This window comes from Narcine bancroftii, chromosome 9 (genome assembly GCF_036971445.1).
Source record: "Narcine bancroftii isolate sNarBan1 chromosome 9, sNarBan1.hap1, whole genome shotgun sequence".
Classification (NCBI taxonomy): domain Eukaryota; kingdom Metazoa; phylum Chordata; class Chondrichthyes; order Torpediniformes; family Narcinidae; genus Narcine; species Narcine bancroftii.
The window spans coordinates 50,064,140-50,084,140 of NC_091477.1; the positions used below are offsets into that span (position 1 = coordinate 50,064,140).

General features: G+C 37.8%; 1 protein-coding gene across 1 annotated transcript in view; it reads left to right on the forward strand.

Moving 5' to 3' along the window:
* LOC138743573 (dedicator of cytokinesis protein 2-like) overlaps positions 1 to 20,001 on the forward strand; it is a 699,740-nt gene that overhangs the window by 543,044 nt on the left and 136,695 nt on the right. The gene's annotated exons all lie outside the window — the stretch shown is intronic.

A 20,001-nucleotide genomic window follows, 5' to 3' on the forward strand; every position in this document is an offset into this window, starting at 1 on the left:
TCCAGAGGGTTGTTAACTTGGCCTGTGACATCGCAGGCACCAGACTTCACTCCTTGAAGCAGTGTCTTAAAAAAGCAGCGTCTATCCTCGAGGACCCTCACCACTCAGGCCATGCCCTCTTCACTCTGCTACCATTGGGAAAAAAGATACAGGAGCCTAAATACAAGCACTCAACAGGCACAAGGATGGCTTCTTCCCCGCTGTCATTAAATTCCTGAATAATCATTGAACCAAGGTCACTGCCTTACTTTTTGTGCACTATTATTTTTATTTATTTTATAGTAATGTTGTAAGATGGTTATAATGTGAATGTTTCACTCTGATGCTGCCGCCAAACACCGAATTTCATGACTTGTTCATGACAATAAATTCTGATACAGGTGAGAGAGTAGAAGAGAAAGAAGTGAGAAGGGATTGAGCTAGGGTTGAAGGCTATAAACTGGGTGATCAAGGGACAGACTAGTGCCCGCAAAGAGAGGAACATGAGCACTTGCGAAGGACAACTATTCCAAACCGAGATGATCTTCTTCCAACTCAATGCACTGAGCGCTAGCATCGCGGTCTTTGTTTGACAGAGTGTTTGAGATCATGGATGTTGGATTCACTTTTTAAAGCTTGATGGAAATAATGAGAAGGCTCTGGGTTTCAATGTTTGAGACTGATAAAAGAAGGTATGGGTGCCTTCTGATTTCGGAATGAATGTATTGTGAGGTTAATGGAATGGTTTGATTCCATGGGTGATTTTCTCACTGAAGTCTAATTCAATCAGTACTCAGCTGTAAGGATGGAAATTGTTTCTGTCAAGACACCTGCTCTGCCACAGGGGCAGAAACGGCATCTGATTAATCTCCTTCATCCAGCTGCCTCACAAGTCTGGGATTGAGAAAAATCAATTAATGCCAACAGCATTGGCGGAAAGAGGCATTTAAGGATACAATTCCCTCATTGGAGGACAGCCATGAAAATAGCTTGTCATGGAAAGAAAAAAGACAGACTTGCATTTCTATAGCAGCTTTTGTGACCTCAGAATGTCCCAAGACAATTTTATGATCGATCAGGAACTTCACAAATTGCTCTTATGTATTGTAATATTGTAACTTACCATTAGTCATGAGGCAAAGTAAGGTTATTAAAAACAAAATTATACTTGTAATGCAGCAGATTTGCAGTTAGCAAGAATCCATAAATGACAAATTGATAATGGCAATATGCTTCTCGTTATTGATACAATTCTGAAAGATAAATAATGATGAGGATGTTTTTTCTCTTTACAGTTATGCTGAGTAATATTTTCCATCAACCTGATAGGATAAACAGAGTTATAAATGACATCTCATCTTACCGAGAAGACTTCAAGTTGAAATTGAGTTGCTTTAAATGTTATTTACAAGGCAGTGCAGATGAAAGGCATAAGATATGAAATTGCTGCCTGATGAATTGTTTGACGATGGCAATGTGAAAATGTGCAAGGCTTGGCTTCATGGAACAACTATTAGCATCTGGCTGAAATGTATTTGCACCCACACAATGGACCTTACTCGAGTACTATGGCTGGTGCGGATTTGCAAGGAACCATCGGAGCCCACACGGTGGGCTTAAAAAGCAGTGAGGCTTGTCAGATGGGACGTGCATCTTTGCTTTAATGCTTCATGTTTCATGCCCTCTACTCCACCTCCTCAACTGTCCTCACGGAGAGGCTCCAGAGTTCAGCATGCCTTCGTTCCTTACCCAAATACATATCAGACTTCCAAGTTATGTCAACACATTTTCTTGCCATTGCTAAAGCAATTTGAACAAACATCTTTTGATAAATATTCAATTTCTATTTAGGTTTAACACCTCTAATATTACCCAATAAAAATAACATTGGATCCTGTGGGAAATTTACCCCCATTATTCGTTCTAATCTTCTTCTTCTTTGGCTTGGCTTCGCGGACGAAGATTTATGGAGGGGGTAAAAGTCCACGTCAGCTGCAGGCTCGTTTGTGGCTGACAAGTCCGATGCGGGACAGGCAGACACGGTTGCAGCGGCTGCAGGGGAAAATTGGTTGGTTGGGGTTGGGTGTTGGGCTTTTCCTCCTTTGCCTTTTGTCAGTGAGGTGGGCTCTGCGGTCTTCTCCAAAGGAGGTTGCTGCCCGCCAAACTGTGAGGCGCCAAGATGCACAGTTTGAGGCGATATCAGCCCACTGGCGGTGGTCAATGTGGCAGGCACCAAGAGATTTCTTTAGGCAGTCCTTGTACCTTTTCTTTGGTGCACCTCTGTCACGGTGCCCAGTGGAGAGCTCGCCATATAACACGATCTTGGGAAGGCGATGGTCCTCCATTCTGGAGACATGACCCACCCAGCGCAGCTGGATCTTCAGCAGCGTGGACTCGATGCTGTCAACCTCTGCCATCTCGAGTACTTCGACGTTAGGGATGAAAACGCTCCAATGGATGTTGAGGATGGAGCGGAGACAACGCTGGTGGAAGCGTTCTAGGAGCCGTAGGTGATGCCGGTAGAGGACCCATGATTCGGAGCCGAACAGGAGTGTGGGTATGACAACGGCTCTGTATACGCTTATCTTTGTGAGGTTTTTCAGTTGGTTGTTTTTCCAGACTCTTTTGTGTAGTCTTCCAATGGCGCTATTTGCCTTGGCGAGTCTGTTGTCTATCTCATTGTCGATCCTTGCATCTGATGAAATGGTGCAGCCGAGATAGGTAAACTGGTTGACCGTTTTGAGTTTTGTGTGCCCGATGGAGATGTGGGGGGGCTAGTAGTCATGGTGGGGAGCTGGCTGATGGAGGACCTCTGTTTTCTTCAGGCTGACTTCCAGGCCAAACATTTTGGCAGTTTCCGCAAAGCAGGACGTCAAGCGCTGAAGAGCTGGCTCTGAGTGGGCAACTAAAGCGGCATCGTCTGCAAAGAGTAGTTCACGGACAAGTTTCTCTTGTGTCTTGGTGTGAGCTTGCAGGCGCCTCAGATTGAAGAGACTGCCATCTGTGCGGTACCGGATGTTGACATGGTCTTTGCCCTCAGACAGCTCCAAGAAAAGTGCAGAGAACAAAACAAAGGACTCTACATCACCTTTGTTGACCTCACCAAAGCCTTCGACACCGTGAGCAGGAAAGGGCTTTGGCAAATACTAGAGCGCATCGGATGTCCCCCAAAGTTCCTCAACATGATTATCCAACTGCACGAAAACCAACAAGGTCGGGTCAGATACACCAATGAGCTCTCTGAACCCTTCTCCATTAACAATGGCGTGAAGCAAGGCTGTGTTCTCGCACCAACCCTCTTTTCAATCTTCTTCAGCATGATGCTGAACCAAGCCATGAAAGACCTCAACAATTCGTTCTAATAAATTACCTAAAAACCTACAATTGAGTTAAGAAGAGACAATAACTGCAATAGATAACTAATAAATATTCACAAGTAAATCACGAAAATCTGTAGACACCAAGGTTGAGGTAAAAATACACCATGCTAGAGAAACTTAGCTGGTCAAACAGTGATCTTTATGCAGCATTCTTCCATATCTTGATGAAGGGCTCAAGCCCGAAATGTCGGTGATGTAATTTTACCTTTGCGATATAAAGGATACTCTTTGACTGATAAATATTCTCAGTTATCTGAGTGCAAAAAAAGGTGACTTAGCAAGAGGGCAGACAGTCCTTTTATGCTGTCAGAGCAGTCGCTGATCAGTGCAACAAGGGAAGGTTCAAAAGACTGACACTGTAGATGTTGGAAAGAAACTGTTCTTTTTGAACCAAGAGGTGCTCGAATTCCAAATGCTCAAATGGTGTCGATACATGATACTTGAAATGAGCTTTCTGGGAGATATGAATATGCATTTATTGTCATACACGTAAGTATAATGTACAAGAGAACTGAAATTCTTCTTGCTTGGTGCAGTTACACAGATAAGGTAAAGGTTCCATTATTGTCGTGTAATACTACATTTAGAATGTAACGTACATGAAATTCTTTAACTTTGTCTACCGTAAGAAAAACAGAGTCACCACTTTGTCCAGCACTCCTCACGGAAATGAGGCCCTAGCAAGGAACAAGCTCACTAGGCCAGTGACCCATCAGAGCCTCATACAGTACACAAAAAATATGTGTAAATTAAATTGCCACATGAGAGAAACATTGTTTATAAAGAATAAATATTCACAGCTGCAGTTAATGGAAAGAAAATTATGTTCCTATAGTTCAGACAGATGTTTGGTAGTGTGTTGAATGATTCAAAGACTTGTTGATTCAAACCAAGGCTTTTATTAATAAAGACTGGAGTGTAGTATATTGAAGTCGACCAGTCCAGACTGACCTGGATCTGGTTAGTTGTAGTTCTTTATGACCTGGCCAGTAGGAGTGGCTAAGGCTCTCAGCCAATCATTATCATTATATGTAAATGTATATAAATATATATAGTGGTGATAAGATCTCATACTATCACAGTAGTCAAGTCAAATTTATTGTCATCTGATTGTATTAGTACAACCTGACAAAACAGCGTTCTTTGGTCCTCAGTGCAAAACATGCAGACACACAACCAGACATAAACAAACATACTGACAAACAATACACAAGCAGGACAAATATTCATATATATAAATAAATAAATGTTGTTTCATGAATATGAGAGTATCAGTTGGTTGGTGTGAACCGTTCCTTTGGTCGTTCAGCATTCTCACTGCCTGTGAGAAGAAGCTATTCCTCAGCCTCATCCTGTGAGTGCTGGCTCTCATCCTCCTGTATCTCTTCCCCAGTGGGAGCAGCTGAAAGATGCCGTGTACATCTCAATGATTTTGTGTGCCCTCTTCAGATAATAATTTTGGTAGATCAGGTCGAATGGGGGGTGGGAGGGGGTGGAGGGAGACTCCAGATCTCCAGTCCAGTTCTCTGTTACAACATTGCGATGCACCCAGCAAGGAAGCTCTCAATAGAGCTCCTATAGAAGGTTGAATAATGGTGGTCGGTAGCCATGCCTGGTTCAGTCTTCTCAGGAAGTGCAGTTGCTTTGTGCCTTCCTGACAAGTGAGGAGATGTTGAATGCCAACTGTAGGTCACTAGTTAAGTGAACTCCAAGGAACTTGGTGCTCTCCATTCTCTCTACTACATAGTTGTTGATGTGTAGTGGAGGGTGACTGCTCCTCGTCCTCTTGAAGTCCACGTTAAGAATCAACTTGTTACTCTTGCACCATTTCATGAGATTTTCCACCTCTTCTCTGACGTGCAACTAATTTTTGTCTCTTCATTCCATTCCCACAGCTTGTGCACTCATGGGCCTTGGAATACAGGGATACAACAGATTGGCCAGTGTCTGAGTTTGTGCATCAGAAAAAGACCCTAATATCCAGTTGCCCATCCACCAACCCTTTTCTAGGTACTGTTAGCAACCCTTCCAACAGATAGGACTATACCCCCTCTCATGAAATTTACATGATAAATTAAAATGAAGTCATGTGCATTTCATGCTTGCTGGACTTGGTTTCATAGTTAGTGTTAAAGTATGATAACTATCTCAAAATCATGTGAAATGTAATCATCCTGTCTAGTATGCAAAACCCTCAAAAGAGCTTTTATTTATTCTAGATTATACTGACATGGATAAGCTTTATTTACTTTCTCCAAGGTACAGCCTAAAGGGAATCTTGATTCTTTCTGTGGTGATTAAAGTCTTAATGGCATGCGTGCCTGTCAGAAACACCATATTTATGTTCTCTTACTCATGTAATTGAATATATATTTGCGAGATAATTGGTAAAATTAGAGTAGGTTACATATATACACACATTTTGAAACAGATCTTATCTGAAATATTGAAGAATTCATATTCAGTGAACTTTACAGAAACAATGGAGAATTTTATGCACATTTCAAGTAGGTGCTAATTGAAATGACATAATGAAATGAATAGACATTGTTTAAATTGGAGACAGGCTGGCTGGTTGAATAACTACAAGGCTTCTGACCTTTTTACAAAGTGCTCAGAGAAAGGTCACTCCTGTGTTTTGTTTACCTAAGACAACATCTTGACCAAGAAGAAGTCCTGTGGCTTGCTGAAGAAGGTGGGGGTTTTGCAAGAGAGGGAGTCACATGGACTTTCTAGCAATCTCAGTTGAAGAGAGAGAGAGGTGAGACCAAGCTCAACAAGCTCTGTCACCCAGTGTGCATGTGACACTGAAAGAGACTGAACAGTCACGGCTGAAACAAGCCAGGAAGAGATGGTTGGAAACATAAAGTTCCAGAGCAGTGGATGGCTGGAAGTGCTATCTGTCTGATGTTTCTCTTGGAATAAGGGGACACAAAGAAACTCTGTAGCAGCCTGAAAGAAAGGGGTTATCATCTTGAGAACCCTGATGGGGCAAGTTTGATCAGCAAGACATTGAGAAGTTAAAGTTTGATTCTATTTTCATGTTTAAAGATAATTAAAAACAATTTTTGTTTAAATAACTACTTGTCTTGGTGAATGTCTATTGCTGCTAGGTTTTGGGGTTCTTTGGGCTTGTAACACTCATTAATGCCGGCCTGCAGTGTCTAGTTTTGTTGAAGAAGTATCTGATTAATAGTTACATCTAATAATTTAGACAAGGCCATACATCTTGTATTAGGGCAGTGCAAATTCTCATTTGTCCTTCTTGCCTCTTCAGAGTGTTCTCAACATGCTGCAGTCAATGTATGCCAAATGGTTTCCTCCTTCTGATGCATTACCCTGGACCCCACTCGCTCCAGAGAACCTCATGATCCCAGATTTCCTACCAAGCCTCCAACAAGTTAGATTTGGTTTCTGTAAATTGATGAATGGGTGGCAGGAAGATCAGGGAGGAGTTAATGGGCATGGACTCTGATATATCCTGCTTCAGTCTTTTCTGATTTTTCCTTGAAGAAGGGCTCAGGCCCGAAACGTCAGCGATGTATCTTTGTCTACTTTAGATGCTGAAAAGACCAGTAAAGTTCCTCCAGCATTTTGTTGTGTTTATGTGCATACAAGGGTTACAAGGGAATAGGTAGGGCAATAGGATTGCTGTTGACTTGGTGTATACTCAATAGACCAAATTAATCCCTTTTTAGTTGTGGGAATATATAAAAATCATGATAATGTTGACCAGTCAGGAATGTATACTGTTCCTTCAAGCCCACTGTTTGGTGCCAGACATTTTTATGCCCACATTTAGGCTCCGGACATTTTGGCCTGTTGCTGCATTCATTCTCTGTTGGCCAAATCCGTCCTGCATCACTGGCAGAATTCCAGGGAAAGATTTGTACATGCACATTAGCATTGGAAATCTCCTGACACTGACTGTTGATAATGGAGTGGAAATTGTAAGACAAAGAACATCATAGCACAGAGGAGGCCCTTCAGCCCACAATATTGAACCTGAAATCGGAAGGAATAAGACAACACCGGGCAGCAGGATTGGCATAGTGGTTAGCTCAATGCCTTTACAGCGGCAGCAATCAGGATCGGGGTTCGAATGCACGATGACCGCAAGGAGTTTGTACGTTCTACTCATGTCTGCATGGGTTTTCCCTGAGGGCTCTGGTTTTCTCCCACCATTCATATCATACTGGGGGTTGTAGGTTAATTGGATTTAAATTGGGCAGCATGAACTCATGAGCCGAAATGGCCTGTTACTGTGTTGTATGTCTACATTTAAATTAAAAAAACATTACTAAAGATCTTGCAATTGGCTGTTTGTTCTAGGTTTTATTACTGAAAGAAGAAGTAACTCTTTGTCAAGGCAATAGATTTGCTGTGTATTTTTAGACCTGTCACTTAAATGACCACCAGTCACACTTCTTGATTCAGCAGGTGTGGCAACTCATGTTCATCCCCATATCTTGATGAAGGGCTCAAGCCAGAAACATTGGTTATGTATCTTTATTTTTGCTCTGTTTGACCTGCTGAGTTTCTCCAGCATTGTGTTTTTACTTCGATCACAGTGTCTGCAGACACCGGCTTTTTTACTTCATCCATAATAAAATCTGCTAAACTCTGGCTGACCTTGGTCACCTTCTTCCATTGTGAGGTAACCAATGTAGTTTCCCAGGTTGCCAAGTGTGGCTGCCTTGCAGCCACATCAATCCAGGCTTGGTCTGACACGCGCAGTGTTTGCTTTTTCTCTCTGCGACCCCAACGGGTTTCTTCCTGGTCCATCCACACCTCAAGGATGCGCACAAACCAATCTGACCACTAAGAATGGTAGGTGGTTAAAGAATCAAATGGAGGTCAATGGGTATCTCAGCGAGACAGGGAAGAAAAGGAACTGGTGAATAGGACTGATGGAATTGCAAAGATGGGCCGATTGGCCCCTTTCTGTGCTGTACTGTAAAGTCAAGTTATGCCATCTGAAAGTTTAATATTATCTAAAACAAGTCAATTATCTGTGGAGAAAAAAGCCTTGGAGGTTGCTTTGGTCACTGATCTCCTCCTTCCCAGTTGACTCTTCCTGGTATTCACTTTAACTATACTATTCATGCAAAACTTGTTGAAATACCTGTTCCAAGTCCATGTTCATCCATCCACCTCAGAGCACAGCTCAGTTATTCCATCAAAGAAAATCTCTATTAGGTTAACTAGAAGTACTCAACCTTTCACCAAACCCTGCTGGCTCTTCCTAATCAGTTTATACTTGCCAAGTGTTCACTTACTCCGATCCTGATGATGAATTCTTGCAATTTTCCCCACTACTGACGCTAGACTAATTGACCTGTAGTCATTTTGCTTTTTTTCCCCCCCTTTTTTCTTCTCTTTAAAATAATTGTTATTTTGATGAGCAATCCCGTGATTCACTTTTGTATCAGCAATGGCCATGGTCTGTGAATTCTATGGCTCGTTGAGTTGATGGAAGCTCTGGATAAGGCTGTTTTTTTTTGCCTTAGGTTTTGCAGTTTGGACTCAGTCAAAGAGGTCTTGGTGACATAATTCTTTTCAATAAAACTGACCACAAGCTGAAAGAGCTATCAGGATGGAGAATGCATCCTACAAATTCAAATTTCAGTTTTGGGAAAATCAAATTATTCATGTGGGATATATTAGCATAATTTGGTTTGCTGCAGTGTTTTATTAAAAGATGTTGTCAATGTACATGTTTATGAAAGGGAAACTAATTTTTGAACTATAGAGGTCCAAAGGGAATGGGTTTGCAGGCTCAGTTTTAAAAATATATTTTCAAATGTTTTACTGAATTTGGAATTAAGAGCTAACTAGCTGGTGAAGATGATAACCTGCCTGGCTGAAGACATAGAGGTTACCCCTCTACATTCTGGAACTGTTCAAAATGAAAGGAGGCTAGTAGCAACCTGTTCTAAGAACAACGTGACCTATAATTTAGTTTTAATAATCACAAGAATGGTAGAATATATTTTTTAAAACCTTTAAGATATGGATGTTTGACTGTAATTCAAAGTGTACTGCTTATTCCTGGTTACTCCAGGAATACAAACTAACCGTGTGTTGTGGTGATACTGTACCATAGTCACATATAATTAGGAAGTGTGTGGCTGCACCTTGCTTCAACGACATCAGTGAAACTGTGCAGTTTGCAACAATCTAGATAATCTTCTATGTTCTTTTATTCAGTACCAACCTACAGATTTAAGTCAATTAATTTTTCCAATATACTCTGGTAGATTTGGCATTGTTAGAAAACAGCCAGTTTTTCCAATCAGAGCAAGAGAATCCAATCTTGGAGGTTACAATAGGTTCAAGGAGAGAGGGGAAAAGGTTTAAAAGGGATCTGAGGGGCAACTTTTTCTACATAGCAGATGGTAAATATGTGGACCAAACTATCAGAGGAAGTTACAAGGTTTGTATAATTATGCCATTTAAAAGACATTTGGACAGTTATGTGAATAGGCAAGGTTTAGAGAAATATGGAAGCAAATGACACTAGTTCAGATAGACAACTTGGTTGTCATGGTCGAGTTGGATTGAAGGGCTTGTTTCATTACTGTTTAGCTCTATGACTATGAGTTCAGCAGCAAAATCTCAAAGATATATATTTTCAGCCACTATTAAAGGCTTAATGTAATAGGCACTGGAAAAATGCTGGGTTGAAGCTCCTCGAAGCCTACCCAACAATCTGTGTCTCATTTATTTGGAAATGCACCAAATATTTGCACATCATCCCCAGATTAAGCTCCCTTTTTTTTGAGACAGGCTGATAAAGCTGGGTGTTCACATGAAAATCTGACAATTGGACTATTTCCTTCCTCTTAATGCAAAGTCTCAACTAAAAATGCAAATCTCCCTCTGCCTGCACAGATGGTGCCTGGTCCACTGAATATCTCCTGTGGTTTGCTTTTGCTCCAAATGACAGCATTTGTAGTCTCTTGTGCCTCCATATAAAAATGTAGAACATTCAAGCAGAGTATGGGCCCTTCGACCTACCAGGTTGCTCTGACCTATAAAAACCTACTCCACCATCAATCTAACCCTTCCCAACTTCACAGACTATAACACCAATTTTTATTACATTAATGTCCTATGTAAGAGTGTTTTACGTGTCCCTATTGTACCAGCCTCCATCACCACCACCCCTGGCAATACATTCCAGGCACACACTCTTCTCTGTGTAAAGAAAATTTACCTTCAATATCTCCACTAAACTTCCCTCCACTCACCTTAAAGAGATGCCCTTTGATATTGGCCAATGCTACTCTGGGGGGACAAAAGATATTGGCTCTCCACCCCATCTATTCTTGAAATAATGTGATGCACTTCGGTTAAGTCACCTCTAATCTTCAGTGATGAAGGGAAAGACTTGATTTTCCTTTTCCAACTGTGCTCTGGAAAGGTTTAATTGTTGCAAATAATAGCTTCCTGAAAGTAAATGTCTCACTCACTTTGGAAACATTTAAGTTGTCATGCCACCTTTTGGGAAAGTGGCCATGGATTGTGCTGGATTGAATTAACTATTGTCCTTGATGAGTCTCACAAAGGAGATTTGGTTTTGCCAACAGCTAATTAAGATCCTCAGGAACAGGTAACACAAGGAACTCTGTAATTGCAATTTAGTGTTGCAGTCATACAACGTCCACATTAACTTTAATGGGCAATAAATAATTTAGAGGCTCAAGTTGCATTCTTAATATTCAAAGCCAGACTCCTATTTATTTTAGATCACTAATAGGTCCTACTTATATGCTGATAAAGTAAGAAAGGTGGTATAGATCAGCATTATAAATAAATAATGTTGAGAGCAGTGGCTTCAATTTGGCCAAAAAGATAAAAGGTCATTTATAGATCTTTACTTTTTCATTGTTAATTCATTGAAGGGTAATTGGTTTATAATTAGCTCCAATAAGTTAAGCAGATATGTGAAAGAGTACTGCAGGATGATGATAATCCAAACATACGCCATGTAGCCAAGTAAAGATGCAATCTATATTCACTTAGGACCTCGTACATCCTTAATACTCTAAAATTACAAAGCACTTTGGAACCGTAATCCCTCTTGTAAGATAATGAGGGGTCGCAATCCAGTCAGTCCCACCATCTACAGTGAGATTATTATTAAGATTTTAATAGAAGAATAAATGTTGCCATTGGTGTTATAAGATCCTGAAATATTCAAGTTGTAGTCAAGTGTTAAGTGCAGAATCTAAGTACTGACTACTCTTTGAAATAAGTACCAATGACGCTACTTTTAACAGAAGGGTATGCTATATTCCAAGAGTCAATATTTAACCTTCGTGATCCCTCATTAAAACATGATCTCTGGACATTTGCTCATTCTTTTCATGATGAGCCAGAATAAGATGAAGTCAAGCATAACAAATGTTGTTGCAACTGATGGAAGTTAGTCATTTTTGTTAATCAATATTTATGTGGAAGTATTGTTTTCAGTATTCATAACAGCTTCATTTAAACTGTTCTCAGTGGGTTGTTTGAGTTTCGATAATAGCAAATTGTCAAAAAATTAATATTAGCACTCACTTTGTCTTTGCATTAATTACATGGATTGCATAGGTGACCACAAAGCTACCAACTGCAAATGCTGGGAGTCTGAAATGGAACCAGCAAAGGGCAGGAAATACTCATGACATCAGGCAGCATCAATGAAAAGAGAAACAGGGTTGATGTTTCAAGTCAGTGACATCAGAACTGAAAGGTCATTGACCTGAAATATTGACTCAATGTCTAAGACCACTGATGTTGTCTGACCTGCAGAGAACTCCAGTAATTTCTGATTTTTTTTTATATTAAGGGTATCAGGGATGTTAGGTTCAGGCAAATACTGAGAAACAAGATCAGCTGTGAATGAATGAAACTGGCAAAAATGAGTGAAAGGCCTCCGTTAATTTCTTGTGTCGTTTCATCATTGTTGTATTATTGGACATCATCTATTGATTAGTGCATTTATTTTCACAAAGAACATTGACAGTCCAATGAATGTGATCCTTGGTCTGTGAATGAGAACCAATGCTGTTTTACCTCCTGTGCTCCTGTTCACAGCTCCAGAACATGGTTTGAGAGGCAAATGTATGGACCCTTTTCTGTAATCAATCTCCAGTTGCTATTTCTCCCAGCATTATCTAGTCAGCTGCATAACAGCTGGAACGAGAGGAAAGTGTAATGCTAGAGGCCTCCAAATAGCTAGCAAAAGATTGATGAGTAGACATTTTATGGAAACATCTAAAAGCAACAATGTGGTCGTCATTGGGGACATTAATTGTCTCAATATTAATTAGAACTCAGGCTTAGACAGGACAGAATTTGCTAGGGGTATCCAGGAGGGGTTTTGACTCAAAGTGTAGATATTCCCACAAGGAAAGAATCCAGCCTGGACCCTATAGTAACCTGGTCACATGACTGGGGTTTCAATGGGAGAACATTGAGGGAGGAGTAGCAGAAAAGGATTAGAATGGACCTTAGAGGAAAGTGCTAAATTGGGGAAAGGCTAATTACAACAATACTAGGCAAGAGCTGGGGAGACTGAATTGAGAGCAGCTGTTATTTGGTGTCCACATCTGAGCAAGAGGGAGTCATTCAAAAACCATCTAGTCATAGCCCAGGACCATTGTATTCCTGTGAGGAAGCAAGACAAGGATGGCAAGGCTTGGGAACTCAGAGCTATTAGACATGTTGCAAATTTAGTCAAAAAAGAAAGAGAAGCAAATGTCAAATTTCGGAAACTGAAAGCAGACCTTTGAAAAATATAAAGGAGGAAGGAAAGAACCTAGTCAGGGAATCACAAGGGCAAAAGTTCAAATTTAATGTCACATTTGACATGGTACAGTGAGAACGATTTATTTCATGAGGAGTCCAGCAAGTCAACTACGACATGCAAAAGCAGTATAAGAACAAGAGCAATTAGTGTGTAGTGTTCAATGAAAAGATTAATTAGAGCCAAACAAGGGCAGCACGAGGTCACTATTCCCAGATAACCTTCATAGAACATAGAACAAAACTGCACAGTGCAAGCCCTTCACCCCTCAATGTTGTGCCAACCCATATATTCCTTCCAGAAAAAAAGTTCTAAACCCTCTATTTTCCATTCATTCATGAATCTCCCAAATTCCCCCAATGTTTTGGCTTCCACTGCTATTCCTGGCAAAGCATTCCAGGCTCACACTACTCTCTGTGAAAAAATAACCGCCCCCTGATGTCTCCCCTAAACTTCCCTCCCTTAACCATGTACATATGTCCTCGGGCATTTGCTGATCCAGCCCTTTGAAACAGGTGCTGACTCTCCACCCTATCTATGTCTCTCATAATCTTGTAGACCTCTATCAAGTCTTCTCACATCGGCGGGGGGGGGGGGGGGGTGGGGGGGTGGGCGTGCCATGTGATTGACGTGGGGCTAAATTTTGAATCCCTTCTATCTCCGTAAAAGTTTCAAAAAAGAGTTAAAAAGAAAATAGGAAGAAAAGCTATTGGAAAGCCTACAGAACAACTCATAATGCCACCTAGGAAGCATAAAACAATTGCTATTCTTCAAGAACTTGAAAAAGAAAAGGAAGCAGATAAAGAAGAGAGGCCTACCTTGAAGAAGGATCCTGGAGCTGTCTGGAAGGTAGGAGCTCATGAGGATAAGCCTGGATCTTGGGAGACCTTAGACTTTGCTGTGCAAGGTCTCCCCTGACAATGGCCACCTGCCATGGGAGAAGAAGTGACTCAGCGCATGTACGACTCCTCACGCATGCGCAAAGCTCAGAAAAAGATGGAGGCAATTTTTAAAAAGGCTCAAGAAGCCTCCAACTCCAGTGTTCAGGAAGAACAGGAAGAAGAGGAAATCTATGAAGAACAAAGAGTCTTCACTAAAAAACAAGAGAAAATAAAAGAGACATATCTACCACAGAAATGAAGAAATATATGGATACTTTTCAGCAAGTCTCTGGTGCATTGACAATGGAAATTACAAAAAGGTAATAAAAGTATAATTGAAAATAAGGGTTATACAAAAAAGGTGGAAAAATATTGTCGCAAATGGATAAAAAAAATTGAAGTGGTGGAAGAAAAAATTAAAGGGAATGAATTAGAAATTCAAAATATTGAAAAACAAGTGAAAAAAGTTCAAGCAGAAGCAGCTGCAAGAAAAGATCAACTAACTGAGAAAATTGATGTTGGAAAATTTCAGTAGAAGAAATAATATAAAAATTGTTGGACTTAAAGAAGGTGACAAAGGACAAGATAGGAGAGATTTTTGCAACATCGGATCCCGCAATCCTCGGGGGTAACTGAATTTCAAGGAGATATTGAGATTGAAAGAGCTCATAGAGCATTATGACCAAAACCACAAAGTGAGGGAAAATATCCTGGAACTGGCAGCAAAGCAAACATAAGAGAGGCAATCACCATTAATTTATAATGCAAATAAGATCTTCTTTTACCCTGATATGTTTTGATTTGTTGAAAAAAAGAAAAGAATTCAATGCTATTAAAAGTGTGTTATGGAAAAAAAGGTTATACTTTTGTTTTAAGATAACGGACAGTACTGAAGATTTTTGTTCCTGAAGGAAAATATAGATTTTTTTTCAGAACCCAATGAAGCAAAAGAGTTTGCAGATTCATTGCCTGAGAAAGAGAGATGAGAACTGGGTGATACTTGAAATGAGAGAAGACGCAGTAAGATTTCATCTGAGGATATAAAGTAGAAAATATATATTTTGAGAAAGAGAGTATTAGAGAGGAAAGTTCTTACCCTGTAGATCTATGCAAAACTGAAATTGATAGTTGTAGAGATTGAATAGATTGGAGGCAGTAAAAGACAGTATAATATTTCAAGGGAGTTAGTGGGGAGCATGAGTCTGACCTCTGAGGAGTCATGCGAGTGGGTGTGTTTTTGATCACAACTCCTACAGATCAGGGAAGTAAGAACATATTACTAATAATGTACGCCTATGGTGTAGGGGGAGTGGGTTTTATCTTTTGCTGTTTTTCTTTCCTTTTTTCTTACTAATATACCTAAATATAATAGCTATATTATGAATTATATTGTTAGCATTTTGAATGAGAGAGGAATGGTGGTGGAGAGATAAATGGTTAGGAGATTATGTGGAAGACTAGATGGCTGATAAATTGAATTTTATTAGTATTAATATTAATTGGATACAAAATCAAATAAAGTATAAAAAATATTAGAATATATGAAAAAAACTTAAAGTGCACATAGCTTTTCTTCAAGAAACACATTTGACAGAAAAGGAACACGAAAAATTAAAAAGAGACTGGGTAGGGACCATAGTAGTATCACCATTTAATTCATTTAACAGCAATATTGATAAATTAAAAAAACTACCCTTTAAAATACTGGATACTAGTATAGATGTAGCTGGGAGGTGCGTTATGGTAAATTGTCAGATCTAGTCAGAACAATGGACCCTAATGAATGTATATGAACCAAATGTAGATGATGGTAAATTTATGTCAGATGTTTTTATTCATTTATCTAATGCTAATGAAAAAGTTATACTGGGGGAGATTTTAATCTTGCTTTAGGTCCTTAATTAGATAGGTCAGGAGATAAAGTGACAAAAAATAAAGTAGCAAAAATGGTAAGAGATTTAATGAAAGATATGGACACAGTGGATATTTGGAGGAAAATTAATCCAAATGAAAGAGATTATTCCTTTTACTCTTTTCAATATAAAACATATTCACAAATAGATATGTTTCTAATTTCTACACAATTTCAATATAGAGTACAAAAGGTGGAATATCAAGCATAATTTTTATCAGATTAATTTTGTGAATTTTGTTGGAAGAAGAGCAAAAGATAGGTTATAGATGAAGGTTAAATATAACTTGATTGGAGAAAAAAGAATTTTGTGATTATATGAGGCAACAGATTTTTTTTCTTGAAACCAACAAAGATTCAGTTATGAGCAAGTTTATACTATGGGACTCTATGAAGGCATATTTAAAAGGTCAAATAATAATCTATACTTCTAAAGTAAAGAAAGATTATATGAAAGAGGTAGATCAGTTGGATAAAGAAATAATGAAATTGGAGAAGGAAATTCAAGAGAAGAAGAGAAAATTGTTCGAATCAAATAAATTTAAATTTAATTCAAAATGGACTTATAGAGTGGAGAGGGATATAATGAGATCAAGACAAAAATACGATGAGTTGGGTGAGAGGGATCATAAGGTTTTAGCATGGCAATAAATGCAACTAAGAAATCTTCGGGTCATATTACTTATAAAACACAGGAAATAAATGATAATTTTAAGGAATTTTATGCTGAACTTTATAATTGAGAATCTATGAAAGATAATAAAATAAAAGATTATTTGAGACAAGCTAAACTGACTGTGTTAAAGGAAGATTAAAACTTAAAGTTGTCTGAAAATTCTCCTGAAATAGAAGTTTGTGAGTCCCTAATGTCTTTACAAACTAATAAGGCACCAGGTGAAGATGGTTTTCCACCAGAATTTTATAAAGAGTTTAAGGAGTTATTAATGCCTGTACTAATGGAGGTATTGGACCCAAATGAAAAAGGTACATGATTTATCAGAATCATTTGATACAACATTAATAACAGTGATTCCAAAGAAAGGGAAAGATTGTTTACAACCTTCTTCATATAGACCTATATCATTATTAAATACAGATTACAAAATTTTATCAATAGGTTAGCTAAATTTTTGCCAAAATTAATAAATATGGATCAAACTGGTTTTATTAGCAATAGAAGAGTGGCAGATAATATTGTTAAATTTTTAAGTTTGATAAATATAGCACAAAATAAAAGATGCCAGGGTGGCGGTAGCATTTGATAGATTGGAATGGGACATTTTACATGAAACGCTTAATGCTTTTGGCATCCCAAATACTTATATAAATTGGATAAAGGCATTATATGATCAGCCAAAAGCAAAAGTGATTACAAATAAACAAATATCAAAATCTTTTTTGTTAGAAAGGTCTTCTAGGCAAGGTTGCCAATCATGACCTTTTTTTATTTGCATATTCAATGGAGCCATTAGCAGAAATAATTAGAACTGATCAATAAATTAAAGGTTTTGAAGTAGGTCATAAAAATCATAAAATTAGTTTATTTGTAGATGATGTTATAGTAATTTTAATGAGACCAGAAATATCTTTAAATAAGTTGAATGAGATATTAAAATAATATGGACTAGTATCAGGTTATAAAGTCAATGTTGACAAAAGTGAGGTGATGCCTGTGGTGGATATGGATTATTCTCAGTGTAAAAGATGACAAAGTTTAAATGGCAAAATGATGCAATTAAATATTTGAGAATAAAAATTAATAGAAATATTAATAATTTGTTGTTTAATCATTTGCCATTATTTAAAAAGTTGAAAGAGGATTTGAGAAGATGGAAAGATTTACCAATAATATTAATAGGATGAGTAAATTGTATTAAAATGGATATTTTTCTGAGATTACAATATTTTTGAGTCATTAACTAGTCATGTACCAGAATCATTCTTTCGAGTTTGAATAAAATAATACGAGAGTTTATTTGGAAAGGCAAGATATCAAGAATTGGTTTGGAAAAATTAATGTGGAAGTTTGATCAGGGAGGACTGAGATTACCAAATTTTAAGAATTATTTCAAAGCAGCTCAATTGAGATTTTGGTCCTCCTGTTATCAATGGGGTGAAAAAGCAGATTGGGTTCAGATTGAAATGAATAAATTGTAAAATTTATCCCAGAGCAAATTCTGTATAAATGAAATAGTGAATTGTTCAAAGGAGCTAAGGAGACATTAGTTTTAAAGCATTTATTCAAAATATGGAATGAAATCATATTGAGAGAGGAATTAAAAATTATCCATTACTAAAAAATGTTGTTAAAACAAAATCAACTTCTTCCTTTTACTTTGAATAATTCTTTATTTGATAATTGGTCTAGTAAAGGAATATAGAGGATAAAAGATTGTCTTTTAGGATTTTTTTAAAAAATTGACCAATTAAAAGATAAATGCAGTATGCATAACAATATTTTTTTTCATATTATCAATTAAAAAGTATTTTAAAAAGAAATTTGGATTAGATTTGAGGCTTCCAAAATGGAGTCAATTTGAAGATATAATAATAGATACATTTATGGTCAAGAAATTTATTACTAATATGTATTTAAAATTACAAGAAACCACAAAGAAAAGATTTATATAAATCAAAAATGCGATGGAAGAAAGATTTAAATTTACAAGTTCAAGAGGAAATATGGTCAAAATTGTGTCAAGAAAGTGTTACGAATATAATTAATGCTGGATACCAAATGGTTCAATATAATTTTCTCCATCAGTTATATTATACTCCATATAAATTAAATGGACTTAACTCTAATTACTTTAATAAGTGCTTTTGATGCACAGAAGAAATAGGGATTTTTTTTTACATTCAGGGTGGTCTTGTGATAAAGTGGAACGGTTTTGGAATGATTTGAGTCTATTATGACAAATTATGAAGATAAGGATCCAAGAATTTTTCAACTTCGGGATATATATGAAAAGGATGTACAACTGAAATTGGATAAATGCCAAGAAAAAGTTTTAAGTAGAGCAATAGCGGTTGCAAAGAAATATATAACGATAACATGGAGTTGAAAATGAAGTGTTATTAAACTAGGTGGCACAGTGAAATGCAAAATGGTATTCCCTTAGAAAAAAAAAACATTTAGTTTAAGAAATTGAGTTGAAATTTTTTTATGGTATTTTTAAGCCATATATGGATTTTATGAATAAATTTCTGTCTACCTTATCCACTCCTCCCAATTAGAAATTAATACTAATAATGCTATTGTATATGTAGTAGTAGGTGTTTCTTTTCTCTCCTTTATTTCATACATTAGGGAGGGAGGGGGTTGTGCAGAAAATTTAAAAGATTTTTTTATACCACTATGTATGATCAAATGATTAATACTGTATTCATTGAATTTTTTTTGTTTGATCAATAAAATTTTCAAAGAAAATGGTCTTTTCTCATCCTTCTACGCTCCAAAGTGAAAAGTCCAAGCTCTGCTAACTTGTTTCCCAATGCAAGCAGCATGATGGTAAATTTCCTCTGCATCCTCTCCATAGCTTTATGATTTCCTGGAGTGTTGAAGGCTGAAGGGAGACTGAGACAAGTTTATGAAATTATCAAATGCACTGATTGGGTGGGTGGTCAGAGACCTTTTCTACAAGCTTAAAATATCTGATACTAGAGGACATAAATTTAAGGTGAGAAGGATAAACTTTGAAGGAAATTAGTAAGACAAGTTTTTCATACAGAGAATGGGAGAGGCCTGGACTGTAATGACAGTGGAATTGGCGGAAACAGATAAGACAGAAACGTTAACTGGTATTATGACAGAGACATGATCAGGCAAAGAATTGAGGGATGGATATAGGCAGGACGGACATCACGGATGAAGGGGCTTTTCCTATACTGCATCCTTCCACAACCTATGTACTTTTATTACCTCAAGATCATCTCTCCTCTTTTCATCTAAGAATAGCAAGAAAAATATGCTTTCATATTATCTGAACATGAAAGTTTGCAGATCCTGTAATTGGAGCTCAGGCCTGCAATGTTAGTTATACATCTGAA